The 10,128-nt window shown below is 39.5% G+C and overlaps 1 non-coding gene and 1 pseudogene across 2 annotated transcripts; both read right to left on the minus strand.

Annotated features, from left to right (window-relative positions):
* Positions 1–2,757: 2,757 nt before the first annotated feature.
* Positions 2,758–8,767, minus strand: LOC147286647 (ADP/ATP translocase 3, mitochondrial pseudogene; annotated as a pseudogene). The gene is made up of 4 exons (XR_015121792.1): positions 8,655–8,767; positions 4,158–4,647; positions 3,589–3,954; positions 2,758–3,071 (listed from the first exon to the last, which is right to left on the minus strand). The product of XR_015121792.1 is annotated as an ADP/ATP translocase 3, mitochondrial pseudogene (transcript).
* On the minus strand, positions 4,768–4,915 carry LOC147286648 (small nucleolar RNA snoR135). The gene has a single exon (XR_015122187.1). It is a non-coding gene; the product is annotated as a small nucleolar RNA snoR135 (small nucleolar RNA).
* Positions 8,768–10,128: the final 1,361 nt, after the last annotated feature.

Raw genomic sequence — 10,128 nt, forward strand, 5'->3', positions numbered from 1 at the left:
TAAATTTAGGTCACATTTACTAACATAGAATGAAAGAGAAAATAAATAAGAGTGAAAAGGAAAGAGGGCTGCTATTTGCACACCCTCTTTTTTCTATTTGCACACCCTCTTTTTTCTTTTTGCACACCCCTTTTGAAAAAAAAAAAAAAAAGCCTCAAGAAAAAGACCACTTTAACCCTCCCCTCACCCACACACCCCATTCTCATCCCCTCCCCGTACACACTCCTCCATCTTTCTCAAGCTTGCACAGCCACGCCCACCACTATTCTCCCTCTCTCTACCATCTCTCCCGACCACCCCAGCCCCGCCCCAGCCCACCCCAACCCAGCCCCGACCACCCCAGCCCCGCCCCTTCTCACCCCAACCTAGCCCCGACCACCCCAGCCCTCCAGCCACCGCGCGCAGTGGCTTCCAACCACCGGCGTGCCCTTCTCTCTCTCTCTCTCCGAGTAGCTGGTTCGGCGAGCACTTGCCGAACGGGTCCTTGATGTTCGGTGGGTACCTACCGAACAACACTCACATCGTTCGGCGGATGCCTGCCGAACGAGTGTGACATTTTCGGCGGGCCAGTGTCGAACGGATGCGCAGCTACGCGCGGGAGGAGAGAGAGAGAGAGAGGAGGTGGTGCTGCTACAGGGCTGGGGTGCGGGAGGGAAGGAGGTGGTCCAGTGAGGGGCTAAGTGGGTGGGTCGGGGCTGGGGTGGGGTGGGCTGTGAGGGGTGGTCGGGGCTGGGTTGGGGTGGGCTGGGGAAGAGAGAGAGGAGGTGGTGCTGCGGGGGGGTCGGTGCAGGGGCTAGGTGGGTTGGGTGGAGGGGGGAGGCCGGAGGGGGAGGGAGGGAGGGGTGGGTCGGGTGAGGGGGTTGAGGGGCTAGGTGGGTTGGGTGGAGGGGTTGGCTGGCTGGGGGAGGGTTGGAGAAGAAGAAGAAAAAAAAAAAAAAAAAAAAAACAGGTGGAAGGGGGTGTGAACGTGAGAAAAAAGAGAGGGAAAGAAAGAAGGGTGTGTAATGAAATGAGGGTATTTTAGTAATGGGTTGGGTGTGTGTTGAGAGATTTTGAATTTGAAGTAAGTGTGTGGGGTGTGTAGGAGAAAAAAAAAAGAAAAAGGGTGTGCAAAAAGAAAAAAAAAGGGTGTGTAAATAGCAGCCCTCAAAGGAAAGGGTGAGAGAAGGAATTGGAGTGGGAGGGGGACTGATTATCATTAATTTGTTTACTAATCATATAAAATGAGAATAAAAATAAAGGAGAGTTCCATTTAGGTTCTTTAGTTTTATAATATATTGATTAAAACCTTATGGTTTTTAAAATTCTATGCTATGCTTGCCATCAACATCACTCAGACAGCAATTAAGCAGATTTTGTTGACTACTGAGAATTAATGTCTGGTGAGGAAATTGACAATCAGCAGATACCATATACAAACTGTGCCATAGTTAACAACTGGAGCAAGCTGAGGAATTCTTGTGTGTGCTGGCGCACTACGCCGAGCTCTTATTGACTATCAGTGATTATAAGTTGGGAAAGAGAGAGAGAGAGAGAGAGAGAGAGAGAGAGAGAGAGAGAGAGTAGACCAATCTTAAAGGCAGTTTTACCCATCGATGCTAGAGAACCAAGCCTCTGCAAAAGCACCGTATATACATGTTTTATTTTTAAGGCAGTAGTTCATTTTCAGCCAACTTGCTCGTGTTGGGGGCTTCAAGCATTGGTTCTGGTGGCCTCTGATGCCAGGCATTTAGCCCTTAACGGCTAATCCAGTTACTTTCGTCATACACTCTAGTCTGAGAAAGTTATTGTACATACTACGCACTGTGTTGGATTCTCAAAAGAGTAGGTGTAGGACCTACTATCAAAAAGTGGGTCCCACACCTCGTGTGTGTGTGTGCCGGATGTATTGCCCCGAATGAATGCAAAAATCTCTTATAATTGTAATTGAGTAAAACTTTAGTCAGGATATCTTGATTGTGAATTACACTGTTGAAGTAAGCCTAGGCAGCCATAGGGTTATTAACAATCACACTTAACTACACTCCCTTGCTTCAGACTTCATTTGTATTAGAAAGAATGGACTGATAACTGTAACGGTCAAAAATAAACAAGTACCTGATCATTATACATGACCAAAAACTTGTGTGTTTGGTTTTACAAAGAGACCCACTCATACAAATACAAAGAACATGAGAGTGGATCCGAACCACAAGAATCACACAAGAGGGGGGCAATTTGCACGCAAACAAATCTCTGTTTCGATCTAATGTCAAAAATTACAAACCTACAATTCGGAGCCTTGTTGAATATTCTAAACAAATTCCTTCAAAAAAGCAGCTGCCAAAACAGCTGAAAACAACTGGAAAATGGGCACCAGTAAAATATGAAACGGAATTGGACACAAAAAGTAGGGAAATTTACATACAACGCTATGAATAATCAAGTTTAAAAAGGATTTTATCATACTGGATGACACAAAAATTAAAGATAAAGATCAACTCACAACTAATTTCAGAAGAGACCATTACATTTTGAAATGAACAAAGTTGTGAGCACAAACCACTAATAATTCTCAACGGAACCATGATACTACATCTTAGAACTCAAGCACATATAACAAGCATCCAAAATTCACATTTCATTCCTGTAACTATGATTTTCTAATAACAGATATCTAAACATTTGGAGACGAAAAAGCACTTTCATACATCCAAAATTATTCAACTCAGACAGTGCTTACACAATCACTAATGATTTTCGTCAACACAACATTCATTAATCACCACCGCCAGATCCATACTTCTTGCCAAGAGAAGTTCATATTGCCGTTTGTCATAGCCAGCAAGCACACCAGCACCTGCAGCAGCACGCAATATGTTCGCTCCAGCACCCTTGAACAGCGACTTAGCACCCTCTTTTTCGATGATTTGCTTAAAAGCATCCAAAGAGCTATTGTATTTAACTGCTTCTCCTGAGGTCATCATCATCCTTCTGCGCACTGTGTCAAATGGGTATGAAGCCAATCCAGCACCAATCGTAATTCCCCATCCCAGCAAGAAACTAGCAGAGAAACTAGCAAATAAACTATCCTGCAAAACACCAAGAGAAAATAGAAATGAACACAAGCATACCCAAGTGCAAATGCCTAGAAAAACTAAAGCATCCAAATGCATATTTTTCCAACACTTCAGAAGCACAAGGTTCAAATCCAATACTTTTCGAAAATAGGCCAAATAATACTAACTTAGACATATTATTCCCAACATATACTTAGTATGGCATGGATAAACAGAACAAACCCAAGGTTCAACTAAGTATCTGAGCTATTTGCAAAACCCATGTTGACCCTTCATCACCTGATTTTGGGCAAGGCAGGCAGTGGTCAACAACTCCATGAGAAGCCATGTTTCAAATTATTCAACCAGCTGCCTGCCTTTCACACAAACACAAAATCTGCCTCTTTACTATCACAATATTTATAAGGAAAAATAAAGGAAAATATCCAACAAATAAGAGAATAAAACAGGCACAAAAGTCAAATGAACACACCAAAAAAAAAAAAAAAAAAAAGGGAAAACTCCCAAAGGTTCAAAAGATTTAACATACCTGCAGGCTCACAACCACAGGTTGCAGAGAATCATACATTCCAAAGTAGAGCCCACGGTACACGATAATTCCCACACATGAGATATTGAATCCACGATACAGCCCAGCAATACCATCAGATTTAAGGGTTTTCTTGTAAACGTCAATCATACCATTGAACTGCCTCTCACCACCCTTTTTGGCAGCCTTAGCATCATTTGCCAAACGTGTCCTTGTATAGTCCAGGGAGTAAACAAAAAGAAGAGATGAAGCACCAGCAGCACCACCTGATGCCAGGTTCCCAGCGAACCACTTCCAGTAGCCATCTTTGTCCTTCTTAAAGTTGAAAAGCCTCTTGAAGTAATCCTTGAAAGCAAAGTTTAAGGCCTGATATACAAGTTTTAACAAGTTTAGAATGGCAATTAGAAGGCAGCTTATAGTCCAACACAACAATATAGATATTTGGGTTTAGGAAGTGATCTCACATTCTTCTATAAAAAAAAAAAATTAAACACGCAACACTTATGCCAATATGGAAACAAAATGCTAATTGAAATGAATAGAAAAGAGCTAAAAAATACAAAATTGACCTGGGTAGGAAAGTATCTGATAACATTAGCAGTGTTTCCTCTCCACAGACCAATGATACCCTCCTCCTTAATTGTTCGGCCTAAGCAGTCACCAATGCCCTTGTATGGTTCCGAAAGCCGACCAGCCTTGATCATCTCGTCCTGATTCTGTATTAGCAGTTTAATACGCTCATGTGGAGCAGTAGCTTTGAAAACAGCAGAAGGCACACCTGCCATGAGGAAATCAACAGCAAAACCAGCTGCACCTTTCTCTGACGGAGCCTGTACCATAATGGGGGACAAAGATGAGACCTGGGCAAGGGCAGTGCTTTGACATGCTGGCAGCAGGGAGCTCTGCAAACCTCCATTAGCATAAGCACTGGTCACACCATAGTTTCTGGTGTGCAAGTTGGGGGAAAGCCTAGAAATGAGCGAAGACTGCCCATAAATTTTCTCAAATACTGATGGATGCGACGACCCATTAGCCATGATTATAACTCAAGCCAGTGACCTGAAAAATAATAACAAGATTTCAAACATAGGCAAGCACCAAAAAGAAGGGTATGGTCTTATGTAACTGATATGTAAAATGCCAATGTCATAAAGGGTTTAGGGACAATAAGAAAATATGGGATTTGGGGAAGATGATTGTTGAAATTTCAATAGGTTGAGATGAAATACAACTGCCCATCTTCCCCTGGATTGGTTGTTGCAGGGAACTCTTTCAGATCAGAGTGCACTGAATGTAGCACTACGCTGATACACACAATCCTTGCTTATCTACTAACAAAAATTGATCAAAAATCCAAATCAATCTTCACACACAGATGCAAACACGTACAGACTGAAGCATAGAGACATGCCAAGGGGCATTAATAAAAGCAACATACAATGCATCAATAAGATACCCAATTCTTCCAAATTGACAATACCAACATGGTCTTGGAGATTATAAATATGGGGCCATATCTTCAATGTGCCTTGAAATAAATTTGGCACAAGTCCAACAAATTCTACATTAACTAATGAGGAAGCCTATCATTAAACCATGTTATACCCACTCAACTATAAATGACTAAAGGTCAACAATTCAACATTGCAAACAAAGTGTTTTGTTACAATTAATCATGTTCATTTATCAAGAATGTGAGACATTTTCATTACAGCATTGTATCATTTCCTCCCAGACAACGAAAAATTTCCTACAGAAAAGCCTAATACAACTAATGGGCTGCATAAATTTGCGCCAGATTTAAGTAGGGGTGGGCACGGTGCGGTCCGGCCCAGTTCTCCCCCCACACCGGCACTGCACTGTAGAGGACAATACGGTGCGGTGCGGTGCCGGTGTGAGAGAATTGTTGCAGCAGAACTGGACCAAACCAAACTGTAACAGTTCCGGTCCGGTCCAGTGCACTGTTTCTGTTTTGGGCCTTACTGTTTTGGGCTTTTTTGTCTGAGCCCAATTAAAAATTTGGGCAAAAAAATAATCAACATCCTGTCATGTTCTCACTTCTCATTTCAGAACAAATTAACATGCACTCATAAGCTTTTCACTGCACCACATTTCAAGAAACGATAGAAAATTAAAATCCAAGAGAAAACAAAGCCACAAGCTAGCAAATCAAATTGGTAACCAAAAACTAGACCATGAATAGCAGCTAAGGGCCTGCCAGACATATTATGGTCTACAGTCAAACATACCCTGTAATTTGACACAGCACAACACAATAAAACACAAATTTGCTTATACAGTATACAGATATGTAAAGAGGATTCACAATATGGATCAAAACAACCCATTAATCAATAATTACAAAATTTCATATCCCCCAGCCAACAAACACCATAAATCACTCATTGTCTTCAAATAACCCTTGCCAGCAGCCATCAAATACACCATAAAACCCCACATTAAGTCATTAACTATAAACCCTCATTTAAAATCGAAATTGCAAGGAAGAACAAAAAAATTGCACAAAAATTACAGAATAACCTTAATATAAACCCAAACCCGAAATCAAACCCCAAATTGCAAAGAGATGACAAGATGAGAGAGTGAGAGATGATAGACTGACAGAGAGAGACGCGAGATGAGAGATGAGAGTGAGAGAGATGGTTACCTGAGACGACGCCGACGAGATGTACCGGAACAGCTTTTGATTCGCTGCGACGACGCCGACGAGATCAGCTCTCACGCTGCGACGACGCCGACGAGATGTACCGGAACAGCTCTTGAGTGGTTGAATCAGATGACTGCGATTCGCGAGTGAGAATGAGAGATGAGAGACAGAGATGACTAGATGAGATCATGAGAGATGCGAGATGAGATCATGAGAGTGAGAGAGATGGTTACCTGAGATCGAGTGTGAGAGCTGAGAGTGAGAGACTTGGCTGTTGATTTTACTTAAATGAATATACCTGGAATGTGACCAGGAATGAAAGCATGAAAAATGGTACTGGAATTACAGAGAGAATTGCAGAGTGATGAGGGAAGGAAGAGAGAGTGATTCACGAGAAAGGCATGCTCACATGTGCAAGATGCACACACCAGCAACCATATATTCCATTTGCAAATTCAGTTATATAAAACGACATAGCATTGATCAAATAAGACCGTTGCCACACATGAGCCTATGAGCTCTTACAGCAAAGCAAACATCACCCTATGAGGCAATGCCACCTAAGCAATGACAATCTGAATTAACTAACTAAACAGACAAGCTTAGTTATCAGGCATAAGCCTTAATTAACTCTAATATTGGCTGCGTGAGAGCAGAGATTTGGCTGCGTGAGAGAGGAGAGGCAGAGACTGAGATGAGAGTGACTGAGTGAGATTGGCTGCGTGAGACAGAAATCGAATTGGGGCTTTAGGGTTGGGGACCGGGTTAATCCGTAATTGGGTAGGGAAATTGGCTAAATGGCCAAATGGGTAAATTGGTAATTGACTAATCTAATTAGTAATTAGGGTTTGACTTTTTGAGGGTTTCATTTGATTTTGGGGTTTCAACTTTCAATTGAGGTTTCATTTAATTTTGGTGTTTTAATTGGGGTTTAGAGTATAAGGTATTTAGGGTATATGATATAGTCTTATAATAAGCTTATAAACATATACATACAAAAATTATAAGTTAGGATGTACTATAATATTATAAACTATATATTATATGGGTACTATCAAATATATAATTAATATTTCAATTAGGGTTTAAATTGGTAATTTGTAATTGACTAATCTAATTGGGGTTTGAGGGTTTCAATTGGGGTTTCAATTGGGGTTTAGAGTATAGGGTATTTAGGGTATAGTCTTGTAGTAAACATATACATAAAAAAATTATAAGTTAGGATATACTATAGTATTATAAATTATATACTATATAGTACTATCAAATATATAATTAGTGTTTCAAATGGGGTTTAAATTGGTAATTTGTAATTGACTAATCTAATTGGGGTTTGAGGGTTTCAATTGGGGTTTAAATTGGTAATTTGTAATTGACTAATCTAATTGGAGTTTGAGGGTTTCAATTGGGGTTTAAATTGGTAATTTGTAATTAACTAATCTAATTGGGGTTTGAGGGTTTCAATTAGGGTTTCAATTGGGGTTTAGAGTATAGGGGCCATAGGCCATTTAGGGTATAGGGTATAGTCTTATAGTAAACAATAATATATATAAACAAATTATAAGTTAGGATATACTATAGTATTATAAACTATATACTATATAGTACTATATATATATAATATACTATATAGGCCATATAGGGATATATATAAAATATATTTTAGGGTCTAAAATATAGCTAGGTTAATATTAATTTTATTATCTAAAATATATATAAATGTGTGTAAAAAAGTGTATAAAAATGTGTATAAAAATGTGCTAAAAAAGTGTATAAAAATATAAAATGGTATAAATATATATAAATATATATATGTTTATACACATATGGTCCGGTCCGGTCCGGCCCGGCTTCAAGGAAAGCAAAACCGAAACCGGAACCGTATAGGACCGGTCCGGTCCAATTCGGTCCAATCTTTGACCGGTTTTGGTCAACACGGTTTTTACGATTTTTTAACCCCCGGTTTGGTTCGGTGTGTCCGGTTCGCGGTTTAAATGCCCACCCCTAGATTTAAGTAGCAAATCAATAGTATTTTTAAGTTGTTAAGACCCAGAATTTCCATCTAAACTTTCCCATGTCAGCAACCAAAGATAAGTAAACATGGAGAAGATAAAAATGATCTACGGACTAGGTGTGTTGGAAATCAAATGCATTTCACAAAGCAAAGAAGTAAAGGTGTTACTAAACCAACAACCAAATACGATCAGTTACAAAATTAAACATTAATCAGGAATAAACACTTATATACGAAAATAGTTGTTTGGTTGACTAGAAAAGTCAGGAAAAAGAGCAGAGCACAGCTATGGAGATGAAGAAACCAAATAAATATGAAAAAATGGAGAGGCAGATGTTTGATGAAAGAGAGTAAGCGATTCGAGAAATCGAAGCAACGCCTAACCTGAGACGATCGCAGACAGAGAAACAGTGAGAGAGCGAGAGAGAGTGAGAACTTCCCGGTCGTGAGCAAATGAAGGGGATAGATGTAAACGAGACCGCAGAGACCATTAGGGTTTTTCCGAATGACGATTTAGGTGTTAAATTTCGAAATTTCGCCGAAAGTTTCGCCGGTGGGTGCTCGATCTGGTTTTGGGTTTTTGGAGGTGAGATCTGGTTTTGGGTTTTTGAAGGTGAGATCTGGTCATCTGGGTTTTGGGAGAAAAACCCAGTTTTGGGAGAAAAACCCAGGGTGCGGCAGGGGGAGATGAGGGAGAAAGAGGGGGCGGCAGGGGGGCAGCAGGGGGCGACAGCAGGGGGCAGCAGGGGGCGGCAGGGGGGGCGGCAGTGGGGGCGACGGCAAGGTGAGGGTGAGGATGGGTTGGTGATGGATAGGAGAGAGAGAGAGTGAGAGAGAGAAAGAGAGAGAGAAACAGTGGGTGGAGAGTTCGGGGGAAAACTGGAAAAGAAAGGAAAGAGAAGGAAGGAAAGGAAAGGGAAGATTAAAAAAAGAAAAGAACAAAAGAAAAAGAGGGAAAGAAAAAGTAGAAGAAAAAAAGAAAAAAAAAAGAAAAAAAAAAGTAAAAAAGAGAAAAAAATTAAAAGGTTTAGGGTTGATTGGGGTTTGGGGACTTTGGACAATTGTAAAGAAAAAAAATGATTTGGGTTTTCGTTTGGCTGTTTTAGAATTTCGTTTAGTTGTTTTTAAACCCTAAATTAGTAAACTCTAATATATTTCTATATAAAAAATAATTTAAAATGCTCCCTAAACCCTAATATCATATATCATATCCTAATTTGAGGTTTTTGGGCAATTGAAAAAAAAATGATTTGGGGTTTCGTTTAGCCGTTTTGGGGTTGCGTTTAATTGTCTTTAAATCCTAAACCAATAAACTCTAATACATTTTTATATAAAAAATAATTAAAAATATCCTAAAGGGTCTAAACCCTAATATCCTATACGATATCTTAAACAATATAGAGTATAGATTATAAAGCATATAGGGTTTAGTGTATATATTATAGAGTATAAAGAATATATTTATTTTATTTATTTATTATACTAATTTTATTTCATAGTATTTACCTTCAGCGCACATTATATTCTATCTTATATCACATGAAACTTACTATATAATTTGGTTTCTTCAATGTTTTTTATCAATGTAGTAGATAATATGTTAAATAAACATATAGTAAAGTTTCATTCAAAATTTCTGTATTTTTAGAGTAATTTTCATCGTTTCCGTCTAATTTCTATCGAAATTTAAAAATCTTCGAAATTTCCGTCAAAATTTCCATCGAAATTTTCTCGAAACCCGAAATTTTATTCCTTATAGGTACCTCAATTATTGATTTTGCACACACAGGTACCTCCATCAACTTTTCCGTCTAAAAACCGTTAGCTGCCTACGTGGCGTGCTGACATAGTTTTTTAA

Source organism: Dryas octopetala, chromosome 4, assembly GCF_963921425.1.
Source record: "Dryas octopetala chromosome 4, drDryOcto1.1, whole genome shotgun sequence".
NCBI classification, from domain to species: domain Eukaryota; kingdom Viridiplantae; phylum Streptophyta; class Magnoliopsida; order Rosales; family Rosaceae; genus Dryas; species Dryas octopetala.